This window comes from Tenrec ecaudatus, chromosome 3, assembly GCF_050624435.1.
Source record: "Tenrec ecaudatus isolate mTenEca1 chromosome 3, mTenEca1.hap1, whole genome shotgun sequence".
NCBI classification, from domain to species: Eukaryota; Metazoa; Chordata; class Mammalia; order Afrosoricida; family Tenrecidae; genus Tenrec; species Tenrec ecaudatus.
This window is the reverse complement of record NC_134532.1, coordinates 87,067,865-87,087,838: the sequence shown is the minus strand read 5'-3', so window position 1 is coordinate 87,087,838 and position 19,974 is coordinate 87,067,865.

Genomic DNA, 19,974 nt, shown 5'->3' with positions numbered 1-19,974 from the left:
GATTTGTTGGTTCTTTTGGCAGTCCATGGTACTCTTGATATTGTTTATCACCACCAGAATTCATATGCATCCATTCTTTTTTGGTCTTGCTTATTCAATTTCTACCTTTCACATGCACCTGAGCATACTTGTACAACAACATACATCTACTTCAACTCACTGCATGCTAGTAGATACTGACTTAGAGAAAGATGATAGGACAGAGTCAAACTTCAATTCTGGTTCTGGAATATGAGTAGAATGCCTCATCTTTCTCCCATGGCGACTTCTAATTGTTGACATTGCAATTAGCAACCCAACACACAAACACTATGCCATCAGAGCTCCTGCCATCGTTGGAGCAAAGATCCAAACATAAAATACCAAATATAATATAGAAATTTATTTTTCACATAAAGTACCAGAAATAGTAGGAATATTTTATTTCTGCATGTGTGTGAAATGTATCTATTTTACAATTCACTATTGCAAACAATCCCTGGGCAATGGGTATAGAAAAATAATCTATGAAGAATAAATATATTCCTATTATGTCACAATCTGGAAGTGGATATACAAATTAATTTATTATTTTATTGATCAGAAATAAATATTGTTCCCATTACGTTGCTAAAGAAAAATGGACACTGTAATAGACACAAATTCTTTTATTATATGGAGGAGAGACAGATATCAGGAGGTGAAAATAATATGAATCCAAAAAAAGTTTAAAAGATGAAGAACTACTAGGGGAGGATTTAGATTAGTATGGAAAAATCATATTCACAAATATCTCTAGTTTTAGATTGAAATAAAATTATACAGCAAAACAAAATAAGATACTCAAAGGAGTAAGCATACTTTGACCCATTTTGATTATGTTAGTGACTACTCTAGAGGAACTAGAGTAAGCCTTACATATTTCAATTGGATGTCGATGAGTTAAATTTATATATACATATAAGGAAATGACATGGTTACCATGTCTGATCTCTTCTGGCTCCAGGACTGCTTGCCACATGGCAGAAAGCAAACATGCTCTCTCCCACCCCTGCTGACTCTCTTCTGATACCAACTATGTTGATGATGATATTCCTTTTGCACACGCTCTACTTTCTGCTGGATTCAAGGGCCACACACAACTCGCAGACAATATTGATGATGATGGGGTTTATTAGGGAAGTCAGTGGGTTACCCTTTATGTGAGAAATTCTCACAATACAGCTGTTCTGTTCTATAACACGCCAACAGTCAGGTCTCTTCTTTGCCCTTCAGTCCCGTGGCTTGGCTTCTACTCTCCTTGGATTAAACTACAAAGCTCTTTCAGGGCTGCTGGTTATAAGTGCCCAGAGGTCGCATCACTCAGCTGTAAACCATAAATTGAAGGCGCTCTACTCCAGCCTAGTGGATCAGCAAGCACAACTCCCACAATTAAGTGCCTGAAGAGTCCGACTCCATGAGTCTCCCTCCTGCCCCAAAGCACTGGCTTGTACTTGTGAGGCAGAAGTGAATCTTTTGGACCCCAAGATGTGTGTGCATTGATCTCCTTGACCCAGAAGATAGCTGCAACACCAGAGGTGTGACAGACAGCGACAGGAGCAATAGAACCAGGGCCCAGTAGCATGACAAAGTGTGGTGGACTTCCCAGCCCACCCCCTGCTATCCATTTGATTCCAGATTGGAAATTCGAAGTCCACCCCTCTGGCTCATGCTATGGCCTTTATTCTATTGTTCCTGCTGCTCTTCTGCCACTACTGCAGTGTCACAAGAGTCTCTTGGCTCTGTTCTTGGCTCTTCCCTTTTACTGTTAGTAAAATTCTTCCTTCGTGGATGGCTCAAACACCCACAGTTGCATCACTAAATCCAGTCAGTATCTTGCCGATCTTATTACCCAAACCCATATAAAAATGTATATCATTTGGTAGGATTAAAAAAGGTTATTTTTAGAAGAGCCATATTTGATAAATCACTGAATTGCAATATATTTATATGCAATAGAACAAGCTTACCATCATGTTTTAATTTTAGTTTCTAACAAGGTCCTTTTTAAAATAAACTTTCTATTATCTCCAAAACCTGATCAATTTAAACTAAGACTTGATCATGTGGGATTTGTCTTATGACACAAATATGATAAGCCTGCAAAAAGAAAATTTGCTCCTCTCTTCTAACTTTGAAAAGAGTGAGGTCAACAATGTACTAAAGGACAGTAGAAGAAAAATAGTTTCTTAGCTTTGTTACGATGGAGCACAATTTTTACTGTCCAAGGACATTGCTACTTACTAACGCAGATATTTTAGTCACTGACATATATTGTTTCCTTTGGCCTTGCCATCATTCTGTCACGAAATACTGAATTTATATTAATATTATCAGAGCTTGAGATTCTCAATAAGATATGCTACAATTTTCCCTAAAACCTGACTAAACCCCAGTTATACTCATATAATTAAAACTAAAATGATACTCAATTATTCTTTCATTTTTAAACTTATTTTAATAATGAGTGCGACTCACCACCCTTCTTATCTTTTAGAATATTTCTATTTATCATTATTCTAATGAAATGTCACAACAATCCATTTGCTTTAAAGATAAAATTAAGCTTTCAAAGTTATTGAAAGGTTATGGGGAAAATGTTTAACTTTTTTACAAACTATTTTGAAGTTCTCCAGCAGATAATTTTTAATTTCAAAACTTAAAATAATACTAAGCAAGTAGCTCAAGTGAACGGGAGCACAGTGGCAACCAGCACATGCCTTGTGGTGCCCTTCCTCTGACCAACCCAGCGTAACTAGAGGAAGAACAGAAAAATGGGCGTAGAGGAGGACTGACATTAAAGAGAGAACCCTATCGACTTGAAGACATCTGTGAACTGGCTAACATAAAGGTTTGTGAATATTTCTGTGCATGTGAGGCAGGAAGACTTGCATGTTGTTGACAGTGTGTGAAAAGAAAGATTTAGGACAGTGGAGGTCAGATTATGAGATATTTTTTAGAATTCTGACTTGGAAACTACATTATATTGGGAGTGGCTTTGTTAGAACAACCATAGAAATTTATAGCAATGCCACAAGTATTCGTTCTGATGATCATTGGCTTAGGATAAAGGCATGCAACATTATAAGAATCCCATTGCTTCATTTCCACCTCGTCCAAACCCAATGGCTAACTATGTGCTATTTATGTATACAGACTTGTAAATATTTCTTTTCCTAAACATGTGCAGAAGATAATATTATCTTTCATATTTCAAATTTCTTCCCATGAATAGAACCATTGGTTTTCCAGTAGGTACAGGTCTGCTCAAATACATATTGTACATTTTCCAATTTTCCCTACAACTAGGTTTTTCAATGAACACACTATTAAATGATTCAGGAAACACCAAAAGAAGATAGAAAGAATTCACAGTCACTGAACAAAAGTACTCACCTTCCCAACTTGATCAATGAAGACAAAATGGGTGTATAACCAAATGTGACAAAGAAAGATGATGGTGCCTGGCTAACAAAAGATACAGCATCTGGGTCTTAAAGGTTTGTAGTTAAATAAGTAGTCATCTAGCAGGGAAGTAACAAAGCCCACAGAGAAAGGCAAAGCAGTCTGTGTTATCATGAGGTGTCAATGGAAATTGGTATCGGAAGTTCAAATACAAGCAATCAAATTGATGTGAAAAAAAATATATACAAAGTGGAGACCCAAAACCCATCTGTAAGATAATTGAACAATCCCTCACAGAATAATAGAATAGACAGCCATATGTGAGAGAATATATATATATATATATCCAGGGTGTAGTAAAGCACTGATGAAACACATAACTATCCTCTGGATCTTTAATATTTCCTCCCCTTACTATTATGGTCCCAGTTTTACCTCATTAAGTGAATATATAATGAAGATCATTTGATGCATGAAATCCAAGATCGGTAAAGCCATCAGAAATAATATTAGGAGCAATCATTCCCTGGGGGTATGGAAAGAGGGGGGAAATGGGGTAAGGGGAACCTGATAGCAAATATAACTGTATAACCCCACTTGAGGGGAAGGAATAACAGAATTGTGGGGGAACAGTGGGTGGTGTAAGATATGGTAAATAATAACAACTCTATAATATAAGAATAAGATTACTGGGGATAGAGTGGGGGAGAAAGGGGAATAAGGGGAGCTGATATCAAAGAGTTTAAGAATAAAGAAAATGTTTTTAAAATGATGGTGGCAGGAATTGTACAATTATGCTTGCTTTAATTGAATTATGAATTCAATTTATGGATTCAGATTGCTATAATATCTGTAAAAGTTCCCAATAAATTGATTTTTTAAAAGAAGTAGTGGACATTCAACTATTTCAAATTAGTAGCAAGAACCAATGATACAGAAGGAAGAAGTTCAAGCAGCTCTGAAAATATTAGCCAAAAGCAAAGGACCAAGAATTTATGGAATATCCATTGAAATATTTCCACAAGCTGAGGACATACTCAAAATTTGGAAAATTTGGAAGACATACTTGAAAAACTGACTGGAAGAGGTTTTTATTTTCACCAATTCCAAAGAAAGGTGACCCAATCAAATGCTCAAATTAGAGAACAATATCATTAATATCACGTGTGAGGAAAAATTTTGCTGAAAACTATCAAACAACAGCAGTCTGTTGACGGGGAGCTGTCAGGGGTTCAGGTCGTATTGACAAGAGGGCATGAACAAAGGATATCGCTATTGATGTCAGGTGGGTCTTGGCTGAAAGCAGAAGCTATGAGATAGGTTTTTACTTGTGTTTTATTGAATGTGGTAAGACATTCACTGCATAGAACTCCAGAACACTCCTCTGTGCTCATGCAAAGCCTGTTCTTGACTCAAAAGCCAGTGTGTGATAGGAACAAGGGCTTACTCTATGGTTTAACATCGGGAAACGTGTGTCAAGGTTGTGTGCTCTGCATGGTCATTCAGTCTCTATGCTGAGCACATAATCAATGCTGAGCACATAATCAGAGGAACTGCCTTATGTGAAGAGAAATGTAACATTCAGGATGGAAGTGAGGCTGATTAACAATCTTCAATATGCAGATGACAAACTTGTTTGCTGAAGGTGAGGAAGCCTTAAAGCCCTTGCAGGTAAAAATCAGGGATTGTAGCCTTTAGTATAGATTAAAACTCAATGTAAAGAAAATCAAAATCCTCACAACAAAACCGATAGGTATCATCATGAGAAATGGAGAAAATATTAAAGTTATGAAGGATTTCATCTGGCTTTTATCCACAATCAATACTCATGGAAGCAGTAGCCAAGCTGTCAAATGACACACTGCACTGTGTAGATCTGCTACACACGAACTCTACAGAGTATGGAAAAGCAAGGATGTTACTTTGAGGACTCAAATGACGGAATTTTAAATCTCCTCATATGCATGTGAAAGTTGGACATTGAAAAAGGAAAGACTGAATAATCGGTGAAGTGTTTGAATTATGGTGAAGAATACTGAAAGTACCAGGTACTGGTAAAAGGACAAGCAACTCTGTCTTGGAACAAGTATAACCAGAATGCTTCTGAGAATCAAGCATGGCAAGACTCCCTTTTGGAGCTTTTGGACATGTGGTCAGGATAGACCAGCCCCTTGAGTAGGATATCATGCTTGGTAAAGTAGAAGGGCAGCCAAAAGAAAGCCTCCTCACCACAACATAGACTGACACAGAGGTTATAACCTTGGGCCCAAATACAGCAAATTTCTGGGGATGGCACAGGCCGGCAGTGTTTCATTCAGCTGTATAGAGTGTTAGTGGGAATTGGAACTAGTTTGATGGCACTCAGCAGACATTATGTCTGTATTATGAAATTATGGTTAATGAAATATAAATGCAAAATTATGTTTATAATATCTAGGCTCTATTATTCTTTTTATTTATTTATTAACAATTTATTGGGGCTCATACAATTCTTATCACAGTTCATACATATACATACATCAATTGTATTAAGCACATCTGTACAGTCTTTGCCCTAATCATTTTTTTCTCCTCTTTTCTTTTTTTCACATTTTATTAGGGACTCATACAACTCTTATCACCATCCATACATATACATACATCAATTGTATAAAGCACATCCATACATTCCCTGCCCCAATCATTCTCAAGGCATTTGCTCTCCACTTAAGCCCCTTGCATCAGGTCCTCTTTTTTTTTTCCCCTCCCTTCCCTTTACCCCCTCCCTCATGTGCCCTTGGTAATTTATACCTCGTTATTTTGTCATATCTTGCCCTATCCGGAGTCTCCCTTCCCCCTCTTCTCTGCTGTCCCTCTCCCAGGGAAGCGGTCACATGTGGATCCTTGTAATCAGTTCCCCCTTTCCAACCCACTCACCCTCCACTCTCCCAGCATTGTCCCTCACACCCTTGGTCCTGAATGAAATTATCTTCTACAATAGTCTCTCTAAATCTATTTCTTATATATGCTGATAAATGGTAATTCTTTTTTATGATATAGATATAATAATTTTTAAAGGAAAAAGAGCAGAATAGTGAAAGGGAAAAGAAGGGAAAAGGGGGAGAGACAAAGTGGGCATAAAGGAAGAGGAAGAAGGTATAAATAAATAAACAAGCAAACAAGTAGAAAAGCAGGAAGGGAGCCAGATAAGAATGATGGAAAGAACAAAGGAAAAAAAATGACCAAATTAGGGAGAAGAATTGGAAAGAATTCACCATTTCCAAATGTACAATTATCTAATGAAGTCAGCATCAAAAGCCACTGTTTCTAATAATATACTGTGCAAATTTTCCAGTCTCCAAAATAACATATGGAAATTTAAAAATTTCTTTATATTGACAATAATCTACAAGGAAATAAATAAGAGTTATGGAAATGTGTGTGCAACTATAAAAATTATAGCCCCGTGAAATTTAGGAAGAATAATATGCTGTACCTCTTTGTATAAAAGTACTTAAATAATGTGAAAGTGTTAAAAAATATAAATTCCAAGCTTTGTATTTCATACCTCAGTGTTTTAATAATGGAAAAATTTACTAAATTAATATAGAGATTTATCATAACCCCAAAGACTGAGCTAGATTTTTTTGATGAACTATCTTTAAATACACCCTTAGAAATAGCTAAGTCAAATATAATAGGGATAAAACATAAATATTGCCTTCCTACTATAAGTCTAAATTTACATAAATAACAGCACCACCACAAAAACAGAAAACATGACCAATGAAACCAAGTTGCTAATTAGGCTAATTAAAGTATGTTCAACATACAATGCAAATATATCCTATGTTAATGGGGATTAGTAATAATATTGGAAGATATCAATAGTAATTTACCATATGTAACGTTTGATACAAAAAACAAAACCGTGAAACAAAATGAAATTAGCTTGGAAAAATATCATTTGATATAAGTTTGGGGAAAGGTTCTTTATACTGCACATCCACAATTCTTAATTTTCTTAATGTTATCCTCAGTAAGTGTGAGCTGTTTGAAATGGTATATTCTAGCTCAACTGCAAATTCATTATAACTTCCTTTCCTTTCTATTTATTTTCTATTTATATTCAATTTATTTTTGCTTTTTCTCAACTGGAATTTGTGAAACCTTTGAAGTATAATTTTATTAATCAAATTATATCATTCATTTGATACTTCACATATTCTTTTGTAGTCATTTTGATATTCATTAATTTAATTAGTAAGCCTCAGTGACTATTTTGACGACAACAAAAAGAAGCATATCCATTATCTTGAAAAGTTTCTCTTTGCAACTCTACACTTTTTTCCTCTTATATTACCTAGATTCTGTCCCAGGAAATGATTGATTTATTTTCTGCAACTCTATATTAGGTTTGTTCCCACAAAAAACATTTTAGTAGGAGTTAATCCAGACATCATACCATTCTATAGTTCAATCATATCATGCAGTGTTGAACAATTGCTACTAAAATCATTTTTAAAACATTTTCTTCTTTCTTGATGTCCTTGATGTCAGCTCCCTTTTACCCTGGCCCCTCTCCCTCCATAGTCCCCAGGAAAACTTATTCAGTTTTTGTCTCCCTGTCTTCACCTTCCTTGGGTTTCTTATACCAAAAAAACCCAGAACAAAGGGTCCAGGAGGCTACCAACAATGATAAAATGCAACAGAGATAAATCCCATTAAGAAAATAAAATACTGAAAACCAGATCCAGCCTTTGACAGGTGTTTTCTGCCCACATTGTACATGTAAGAAGATAAGGGTGGGGTTTGCACTGCCAATCAAGTTGCAGCCTGATGACTTCACTTGAAGGATGCGATCCTGGTATATAGCTCTCTGGAGGCCCCCCTGCCTTCACTTTCTGGCCTGCTGGCCACCCTGAGAGCTGTTGGAGCCCTGCCAGGTTCTCCACCGACCATGGATCCATGTAATTTTGCACACACCAGACTGCAATCTCCCTGCGTTCTGCACCATTGCTTTGGTTGTGTGAATCTGAAGAGGCACGTGTGGATGTCTGCCAGGTTGATGCACTTGAGTAGATTTGGGCTGGGAATTTTTTGATGCTCCTTGATATAAAGCTCTTTCTTACACATATATGAGTGTCACTGGATTTGTTTCTCTAATCAGCTTGATCTAACACAAAGCACAAAGTGTTTTAAAATGGAGATCAAGTGATAAGGTTTTATGGGTTCAAGTTAGTTTTATCATTTTTATCCTCTATTGTCAATTATCCAATACTTTCTGTCTGATAATCAGGTTATTACCATCCCTGGAAATCACTGGAGGTTTACTCTATCTGTAGATACTGAAAATGTGTTGTGAGCTTCCAACGCCATCCACAGCCTTCTGCACACCAGAATCTCACAATGTAAGCTCTGATATCATTCCCTTATTCAGATTTGGATCACAGAAATTGGTGTGCTTTTTCCATGTGGGTTTAGTTGAATATCACTTAGATGGCTACTTGTTTGGAAGCATGCCTTTAAGACCCCAGATGCTATTCTATCTGATCGCTGGGCACCATCTAATGTCTTTACCACCCTTTGCTGTAGCACCCATATCGTCTGTGTTTTCTTCATGGGCCGAGTGCCAAGCAGGGTATTTCATGGAACTGATTGTTCTTAGATTGACACTAGGATAAAGTGCAATCCCACAATCCATTCCTAAATCAATGTTGTTTTTTGTCTTGTTTTGTTAATTTCTGGCAGAGAATCATATCCATCATCTCCCTAAAGCAAAAGAACTTTCTGTTTATAGTGTCATTGATTATCCCAGGGTACCAACTTTAAAACACTAATAAGAGAGGGAGGTTGAACAAGTGTTGGCTAACTATGTATCCCAATACTTGGATTATTGATTTTTAAATCATAAATCCTTATGTGACTGGGCATTTTTTGCACAAACAATAGGAGTTAGTGGTCAAGCAAAACTTACAGTAATATTCACTGACAATATCAGACACAGAACAATACATACCTTAACACAACCAGAACAATACATACCTTAACACAAAAGTAGTGCACTGAAGTAGTAAGTATACATTAGTCCACCAACCCATGGTTCAATAGTCTTGGTCTAGCTCTCTTCTGCCTCTTCACATACCATGTAGTTTCAGTTTAAATTCCTCGGGATACAGGTATGTTTGAAGTAGAGTCTAGTTCACCTAGTGGTGTTCCCATCACATCCCTCTGATATGGCCTTTAGAATACGTTATAATCTTTGAAGATCCAGGATTCACAGTACAAGTGTTTTATGGTGCACAGCCTATATCCTTGGGGGTGTACAGAAACTCAGACCAATGTGGCTTGTTAGGAGCATATTACCAGGCATACTCCCTGCTTAGAGTCCTTAAAAATATTGTTCGTCATTTTTACCCTCACAGAAAGTTGGTTCTCCCTCTCTACCAACAGATATGTCCTTGTCTTCTCCCAGATATGTATGTGCTCACTTTCCCCTCTGACTTTACTTTCTCACCTGTATCCCTGTATTGGTCATTATCATTTAGCATGGGTCTTATTACACACAATATAATTAATTTTAGATTTACCTATGGTTGCTACTTTCATTAATATGTTAGTTATTTATTACTGAATAATTGAATACCCATTGAATTAATATATGTCTAATTACAAATAAACTATGGTAGTTTCATTACATTTTATTACCTAAATTATAAAATTATGGACATAATATAAGTTATCAACTTCCTTAATTATCTTTTATTTAGTGTCTACAATGATAGTTCCTCTTTCATTACTATTACTTATAATTTATGTCATTTTTTTGTCTGTAGATCCAAAATATTCCATATTCTCTTGGTGGAGCACCTTGAAATTAAATACATTAGAATGTTAGATGTGTTTTCATAGCTTTTATGTTATGAAAAATCTGGCACACCAAAGTAAGAACTCTCATTGGGAGACAGCAGTTGGAGTAAGACATTAAAAAAGTATAATTTATAAATCTTCAAGGGTTCATGAGGGAGGGAGAGTGTGTGTGTGCAGCCTGGGGTTGGGGGTGAGGGTAGTGGTGGGGATGAGCTGATACCAAGGACTCAAGTATAATGAAAATGTTTTCAAAATGATGACAACGTATGTACAAATGTCCTTGACACAGTGGATGTATGTATGGATTGTGATAAGAGCTCTATGAGCCCCTGATAAAAATGATTATAAAAACAAAAGAAAAGTCTTACTTTTTCTTAGATTTCAGGGCAGTCATTTGTGGTCTACTCTTACCTTTTTGCTGTACTCAAAAAATAGAGCTTTAAGGCTATTTACTTAATTGAAAAATTTAGAATAATATTGCCTGTCCAATATTTTATATCCTCAGTGAAACCCAAAAGCTTAATATTGCTCTTTAATAAGTAATATTTTAACATTTTAGTTATAATTCAAACTATTGCTATTTCAATGTCATATCATTTCTTAAAAGGAAAAATAATACATTAGTAGCGATGTGGTGCATAGGTGCTACAATCCCAACTATTTTCAGGCTCATTTTTGTAACTCATTATATTTTAAGACATGGAAACATTCGGTTTCAATTGGAGTCTCCCATAACCTATTTCTACAATTATGACTGGGTTTGCAAAAGCTCATGAAAAAATAGAATTCAAAGGTGATGGAGAGGAGGAGGAACCACTGCAGGAGTGGTTCCACGGAGACCAGCTACGAGGGGCCGTGGAGGGCTCCCCACCCATCCAGGCAGTGATCCCCAGCATAAAGATAAATAGGTACACGTTTATTTAAAAAGAGCAGAAATGGCTGTTCATAGATTCCTTTGTCATTGTCCATCGGCACAAGATGGAGTGGCACAGCTCAGCAACTCTCCTTAAAGGTTTGTCTTGGTACTGGATGCAGCTAGGGTGGCTCCCCAAAGGAGGTGCAGTGGCATCCTTCTGAATGACCACATGGCCAGCTTTGGCAAGACATCAGTGTAAACAACCTTTGCTCCAGCCCAAGTCGAGAGAGCTCCATTCTAATTCCCTTCCTGCCCTGCCTCCCTGCTAGCAGGAAAAAAAACTCACCTGCAGAACCACATGAGTATAACTCTACAGAGCAGCTTTGATTGATTAACTGGGCATAAATAGTGCATAAACTAACTCACCTATCAAGTTGTGGATGGGAATGGTGTAGTGGGGGTGAGTTGCAGCCCCACTAGGCAAAACAAATGCCCAGTTCCTGAGGTAGAATTATGCACAACTGGATTTGAAAGCATGCTCATTCGCAGTGTTCGTTTCCTCTTTTGTTTGAAGGAAACATACACTGACACATTAGCAGGGTATTAACGTAACAAAACAAGTAGAAAATGAACCAAGGGTTCTACAGTGCACAGGTAGGGAGTTTGCTCAGCAGAAAAGAACCAAAAGCCCCAGGGCCCAGAGGCTGCTCTGGTTTAGGTACTGAACAGAATGAGCCAACAGCTAGCTGCCCCAGGACACCAGCAGGTGGTCAGAACGCCACACTGCTCAGATAAGCAACCTGTTCCCCGCCCACCCCCACCCTGCCACCAGTACACTATCGCTTCATTCCTCCCTGTGGACCACCTTGGTATGTGGAGCTTCTAAACACCACTCTTCCATCCCCACTTGGTCATCTCTATCTTCCTAAAAGAGCAAACCTGTCCCCTCCAGCCTGATCTACCGGAAGTCTATTCCTTTCATTAAATTAACTTACTTAAAAAATCAAAATACAGGATTCCCAGCTGTATCAGACATCAAAGTTATTCCTCTAGCCTTGTTCTCATCCATGCCCTGCCATCCTAAAAGACCACCAGGTAGTAAAGCAACATGCTACCAGACACTGTCCCCAACCTCTCAAGACTTCTGCTCCACAGTCTTGATGTCCCCCCATGATAAGATCTAGCCTCAGCTGTTCTTTAGTTGGTATTGCTGTTGCTGTGTGTTCTTTCAATCCCGTACCCTCCTGTTCGTGAAAATGTCAGGCATTTATAAATTACCCTTAATTTAATTTACCGTTAATCAGGATGTCCTCATCTGTTGGTCTAGGTGAGGGGGGAAATACTATTATTTTACTTTATTTTGCTTTCAGTTTACTGTTTTTGTTTTCTAATCCCTCCACACAGGTTCAATGCACAAGTTAACATCCATGTCAGAGACAAAGATCCTGGGCAGAGCTTAGAGCCCAACAAGCATACACTAACAACTCTCCTGCTTCTCATTTGTATTTGCATTTTTCATACAATTGAATTGTATGATCTGTGGGTGAAGTGCCAATGAAAAAAAAAAGAAAAAACAGTGGAATCTTCACAATTTAAACTTTCAATTAAAAAAATATATCTGAAGTAGCTATGAACAGCCCACCCCTCATTTCCATCCTTCTGAGTCAGTATCAGGCCTTAACTTTTTTTTGAATTTCACAGGCACATAGAGCAGAGAGGAGCAGCTGTGTCCCACACATAGGAAGTTGGAGACCAAGAATGGGGGAAAAAAAGTATTTATAACTCAATCAGGAACTTATTTCAGCTGCCATAAATTTATGTCAAAGTGCCACAATATTGTTTCAATAAGAGACAAATGACCGTAACTCCATGTTTACTGCTAGAAACCAAAGCTTCATGTTAAGTTTTGAATGCAGTGGGATGAGCGGTTGGAAGCTGTATGCCCACCTGTCCTTTCCTGGATCCGTCACCTCATTCCTGAACTGCAAGAGGCTAAGTCACAATGGGCTTTGGTGACCCCGTTATCACCGAGGTGTGTAGGATGATGTGATGTTTTGTACAGAGACTTCCTTTCGTGTATAATTTTGTAACTTGTGTGGGTCCTTTATGCTGTCCTCTCTTGTTCCCTTTGAAAAATAAAATCAATAAAATAAGAGATATTTGTATTGAAAAAAAAGATAAAGGACTTTTTTTTTACCTTTTTTTTTGCAGTGCCCTGGTATATATTTATAATCTTTCCATGAATAAGACAGCAATTATCACTCTTTTCTAATAAAATTAATATCAACTGTCATCAAATAAATTCTGACTAATATCCACCTTGCAGAAGGCAGAGAATGTTGCCACCTTAAGCTTTCCAATAATTTAAATCTTACAGACACAGAGAGTCATATCCTTTCCCACAGAGAAATTGTTGGGTTCAATTTGCTGACCTTTGGTTAGAATCTCAATGCATAACCCGCTATTCCATCAGTGGTCCAAAGTCCATTACATTACATGGATTTTAAAACAAAACAAACCGTTGCCATTATTCCAATTCAGAACTGTGGTAGCTGCTTGTGTATTGCCTGGAACTGCACTCAATGGCATTTTCAAGCGGTAAGTGTTCTGAAGGCCTTTATGGTGCGGTGGCTCTGGGAGGATTAAACCACCAGGCCTCCAGTTAGTAGGAAAGCGTTGGGTCACCCAGGAATTCTAGTAGCAGATATTTGACAGCCACAAAGTGATTGCTAGAGCTTTTGTCTAATTCTTCACATGCAACCCCTTTGTAGCAAGTTATCACTTTACCTTTTCTGCAAAAGAAAGAAAGCATCCAGGTTTTTTTTGTGATGCAACAACAACAACAACAAATATGAAACCTTCAAAGCAAGAAGGCAGTCACAAGGTGTGGAATCTAGTTAAGCCTAGGATTGGGATGAATCTGTTCCCTAAATAGGCCAAGTTGGCTCTCTGTGAAGATGTTGCAGGCGAATAAAACGATTGCTAAAATATCTTCTAATGGCTTGGGAAAGGTATGGTAGAGTCCATGAGTGCTCTGTGTGTCTTTGAGTAAATTGAGGTTTAGATCAGCGTTTGGTATGCATATTATTCTTATTTCTATAGATGAAACATTTTCAGTCTCTCTATGTGGGTGGGATATTACAATGAGACTAATTCATCTTTTCTTTCACTTTCTTATTCTTTTTGGATCTTTCTTCTATCAGTGTGGAGGCTTATGAACTTCTTTAATCCTTGCATTAAGAAGCCTACACAGTCAAGAAGTCACATCTATAACTAGTTGAGTGACTAAACTTTATTCAAAGGTAAGGTGTAAGAAAAATTATTTTAGGTACAATTCTAACTTAAATAATCAAATCGACATTTTTCCAGGAATTATGCTAATTTTTATTTTGCAAACATCTTTCTACTCTTTTGAAGTTGTATACTGCAATAGGATTCTTTTACATGGTCTTTCTTAAAACTTCCACCAAAAGGTCCACTAAGTAACCTTGGCTCACCAAGGACATTTAAAACCTACTAGCACAATGAATGGCAACCATAAGTGGATGCACCAAGTAAATAAAGCATGCATTACCCTAACAAGGGCAGCTTCATCGTCCCATTAGACCTCATTGGAGTCATCCCAGTGACAGAAAGATAGACCTCATGGCTACCAAGAAAGAATAACCTGGAAGGAAGAGTGTGTTTTTGGAGTCAAGATCCCTGACCTGAGAAGCTTCTAAGCCACGGAAACATAGAGAATGGGAAATAAGTAATGATGCATAACTGAACAGCAGATCCAAGAGACCAAAAGTTGATGGTATGTGAGATTCTTGACGCAAAGAGCAAGGCAGCAGAATGATTTTGAATAGGTGGCTTAATGGTCCTAGAGGTATCACTGGGTCTTTACTGATGGGCATTTGCAACACCCACCTGAGCAGGGCAACAAGGTCTCAGCAGGGCCCAATAAAGAAAGATTTGACCATGCTGCCCTCCTTGGAGATTTGCATCATGAATCCCATCTGATCCTAAATTTTAACCTATTGCGGTAGTTTATTGTGCCAACCTGGCCGATAAACACATGTGGGATTCATTGAAGGGCGGAGAGATAAATGACTCAGTGAGTCTCGCCTTTCAAGTTCTCTGGTCTCTTGCTTTGTGATGGTTAGACCAGGATGCAGCTGCCTTAGCCAGTTCACTGCTTCGGCTGACAAGGTTTACTTCCTGGAAGACATCCCCAAGGAGAAGCCACATGGACCTACCCCGATGCAGCCCTGCATGCTGGAGCAGCCATGTGGAGACACCTGTCAATGCTGAGATGCTTACATGCTCACTGACTCGGCTTTACTCCCACAGTCATCATCATTGTGTGTGTTTTGTGAGATGGAGGAGGACTTTGTGGATTGGTGTCAAACATATGGGTTAATGTTGGACTTGTGGGCTTGGGCCACACTGGTTTGGGATGTTTTGTTGATGTGCATGTAACCTTTATATAAAAATCTCTCTTATACATGGGTTTCTGTGTATTTGTTTCTCTAAAGTACCCAGGCTAACACACCTCTCATTCCCCCCAGTAAACATCATTATTATGAATACAGTCTTTGAATTCTGTTCATCCATTGCAACCAATTATCCAATCCAGCAGAAGTATAGAGAATATTATTTAAGGAAGAGATGATGTTAGATTTGGTACAAAATTTGAAGGAATGAGCCTGGTGTTTGTGGTGCTGATAAATAGTCATTGCAAATTTAGAAGAGGTCAGATGCCATGGTCACATCACTATTTCTGTATTGAAAAATAAAATTTATTTAGATAATTCTGATACCCAATAGTTATGACTCAACTTTAGACATTTGAAACTTGGATATATTTGGAGATCTAATTAGAGAAGCAAAACTTACATTGCTATATACACCTATTTATAAATTAATGAGGGAGTTCTTGCCTTAATAAATGAATCTAGGATTTGTTGGTTTAAATTACATTTAAAAAATTGAATCCCTTTTACAGATATTTGCATAGTGAAAACAAATAAAAACTAAGAATAAAGTCTAAGGAACTCTAAAATTTAAAGGTAAGCTAAAAACAGAAATAAACAACAACAGGAGCTAAACCACAGAGATTTCAAGTCAGTCCCTTTGAGCGTTCCAGAAACTGTGAATCCCGAATGGGAGCAGGGTAACTTATCTCTCTCCAGCCAAGAGGCTAATGGGTTTGAATCACTCATCTTGAACTCGGCAGCCAAATGACTAACCTATTGGCTAAATTTATTAAGATGAAGTAGTTGGAACGGTATAAAAATATCCATCCCCATCAATTCATCCTTGTTTCTAAGGAGTGTTCTGGCTTTATGTCTTCAAAAGCAGATTTCTTGGTTGTTTGGTAAGTGCATAGAACTTTCAATATTTCTCACAAGCACCACAATTCAAATGCAAGGTCTTCTCAGGATCTCCTTATCTAATGTGCAACGTTCACGTATGAAGCAATTGGAAATATCATGGCGTAGGTGAGGGGCACTTTAGTGCTCAAAGTAACATCTTAGCTTTTCAACATCTTAAAAAGGTATTATGAGCAGATTTATCAAATGCAATGCATCATTTGATCTCTTGACTACTGCTTCCATGAGCATTATTTGTGGATCCAAGCAACGTTGACCTTTTCTCCATTTATCATGATGCCATAGGTTGAGTTGTGAGGATTTGGGTTTTCTTTATATTGAACTGTAATTCATACTGAAAACTGCAATCCCTGATCTTCATCAGCCACTGCTCCAATTTTTCATTTTCTATTTTAAAATAATCACCATAATCATTTCAAAATATTTTATTTCCTTGCACACCTTGTTAGCTCGCTATGTCTCCCCTTCTTCCCTGTCATGGCCCCTGGTAATTATTAATCCAGTTATTGTTTCTATATATTTTCCTATTCTAGATTTCACATATAAAAACAAAATAATAACCAAACAAAGCAACAACATTATTGTACAAAACATAGAATAATCTAAATTGCAACGAAATGAGAAAATATTAAAAATTGAAGCAACTTTAAAATGTACCCCCAAAAAGCCAATGATGAGGTATCACATTTTAACCTAGCTCCATCTGCCTTAATCAATTTTACAGTGCTGTGTCTGATACTAAGGCTATGCACATCCTAGGATGGTGTACACACCAATAAACCAAATTCATTGCCACCAAAGCATTGCTGCCTCATACCAAACCCCGTGGGTTTCTGAGGTTGTAACTGTTTATGAAATTAGAAAACCTGGTTTATCTCTGTGGAGCTTTTGGTACTTTCAAACTGCCCACCCTGCGGACCACAGGCCAATGCTCAACTACTACACCACCAAAAACTATGTGCAGAGGGAATTCACTGGAGGCTTAAACTATGTATGGACTCTGACAATGGACTGTGTGCATCCACTGCCATCCTTTGCCTTTTACAAACTGAGTGCTTGCAATTTAAACTGATAGCAATCCCTCCTGCAGATATGGATTTTATTATTTATAATCTTTGGATCACACAGAATGGATTACAACTTCCTTGATTTTAATTTTGTAGCATTCCCTTATATTCTTTCCACAACTGCCTATTGATCCATGGCTGTTTTTTTTTAGGAGTACAATGAAGTGATTTTGAATTCCCATTATTTTATAAACAACTACTCATAGTTGTTTATAGTGCCCCCAGTTGAAGAACCTTTGCATAGTCAATATAACACAGGTAAATATTTTTCTGATATACCGCATATACTCAAGTATAAGCCAACCTGAATATCAGCCGAGGCACCTAATTTTACCACACACAAAAAAAACTGCTTTTAAAATATGCTGAAAAACTCAGCTTATACACGAGTATATATAGTAATTTTTGAAATTAGCTTTGAAAATATAGCATATGAGTAAGAACCAATGGTGCTGAAGGAAGATGTACACGAAGCACTGAAAGCATTATGCAAAAATAGGGCTTCAGCAATGGGTAGACTACCAAGTGAAATGTTTCAGCAAGCTGCTGTAGCACTGGACGCACTGCTTTATGCCAGGACATTTGGGAGACCATTACTGGCCACCTGACTGAAAGAAGTCCTTTTCTGTACACATTCCAAAGAAAGGTGATCCAAGGGAAGGCTCGAATGATAGACAATATCATTGATATTGCATGAATGAAAAAGTTTGCTGAGGATCATCCAGCAATTGTTTCAACAGTATATTGACAGGGAGCTTCCATCACATTAGGCTGGATCCAAAGGAGGAAGTGGAACAAGGGATACCATTGTTGATCTCATCTTAAATCATGGAATATGAGGAAGATGTTTAATTGTGTTTCATTGACTATTAAATTGTTTGACTGTTTGGAACATAAAAAAAGATACCTTGAAAATAATGGAAATTACAGAATACCTGATTGTTCTCATGAGGAACCTGAACATTGATCAAGGCAGTTGTATGAACGGATCAAGGGACTACTGAATGGTTTAAAACCCGGAGAGGTGTATGACTGTATTATAGTATCTCACCACATTTATTCAATCTGTATACTAAGCAAATGATCAGTGAATTTGGATTATATGAAGAGGAATGTGTCATTAGTATTGCAGAAAGGCTTATTTACAACTTTATGTATGCAGATAACTATGGCTTGTCTGTCAGTTTGTCCTAATATGGTATTGGAGGCCAGGCTGTCTACTCCATGGGCAAGTAGGACAGGACCATCACCGTCCATGGTTGAGGCACGGCCTGTGGAAATGTTCCCCAGGGTTGAGGCAAGGCCCCATTGGATTGTGCTGATAGCTCAACCCAAGGACCCAAGTCACTGGACCTTTGCCTAAGATAAAGTAGACACTTCCCCCTCTGTTTCATTTGAAGCACAAAATTTTGCAAAAGATCAGCTATATTCCCTGTTCCTGTCTTCATCCTCTCCTTGAACTTGTGATAAAATTCCTTAGGCATTTTTCCTGTATAAAAAAAAAATGCATTGTAGTTGTTGGACAGTTTTCTCCCTCATCTGGGAAAAGATTCAATCTGGTCTCAGTTTCCTGCATCCTGTCTTGTGTCTTTCATTAATTCCCCACCATCCTCTCTTCAGTGTTCAAGAAACTGCCCACGTTATGGCACTAAGGTGGCTTCCGTGTTGCTGAGATTCTGGAAGCTATGTCACCAGAATTTCCAGTGCTCCCAGGGTCACCCAAAGTGAACCACTTTCAGTCGATCTTCCTGGCTAAGAACAGAGAATGAAGACGTGCTGTGGGGTAAGGACCAATTGAAATGTTATGCATAGTTTAAAACCATTGTCAGACATCAAAAGCTGACTGGTGGCAGAATATACACTAGAACTAAAATACTTCCTTCAGTCCATCCCATCTGAATGTTGAAAATATCTCAAGAACAGATTTGAGGTATTGAATACTAGCAAAAGAAGATGTGATGAGCTCGGGGAGGACATCAAGAATGCCAATTATGAGGAAAGCTAAAGGTCATTAAAAAGAGGAGAGAAAGAAAGGATCAAACTGGATGTCAGGAGAGGGCTGACGCTGGACAATCACAGAGTAGCTAAAACAAAGGGAAGAAATGGGGAAGTCAAAGAGCTGGAGAAAAATCTTGAAGGGGCAACTCAAGAAGACAAAGCTAATTATTATAAATAATGAAATATGCAAAGACCTATATTTGAAAACTAAAAGGGACGGACATGCTCAGTATATCTGATACTGAAAACACTCAAGAAAAATATCAAACCTATAGTGGCAATATTCAACTATTTCATGGTCCAAATATTGAATGTTGCAGGAAGCATCAAAAGAAAATGGAAAGAATCCAGAGAGTCACTGTACCATGAAGAACTAGTCAACATCTTACCATTTCAGGAGGTG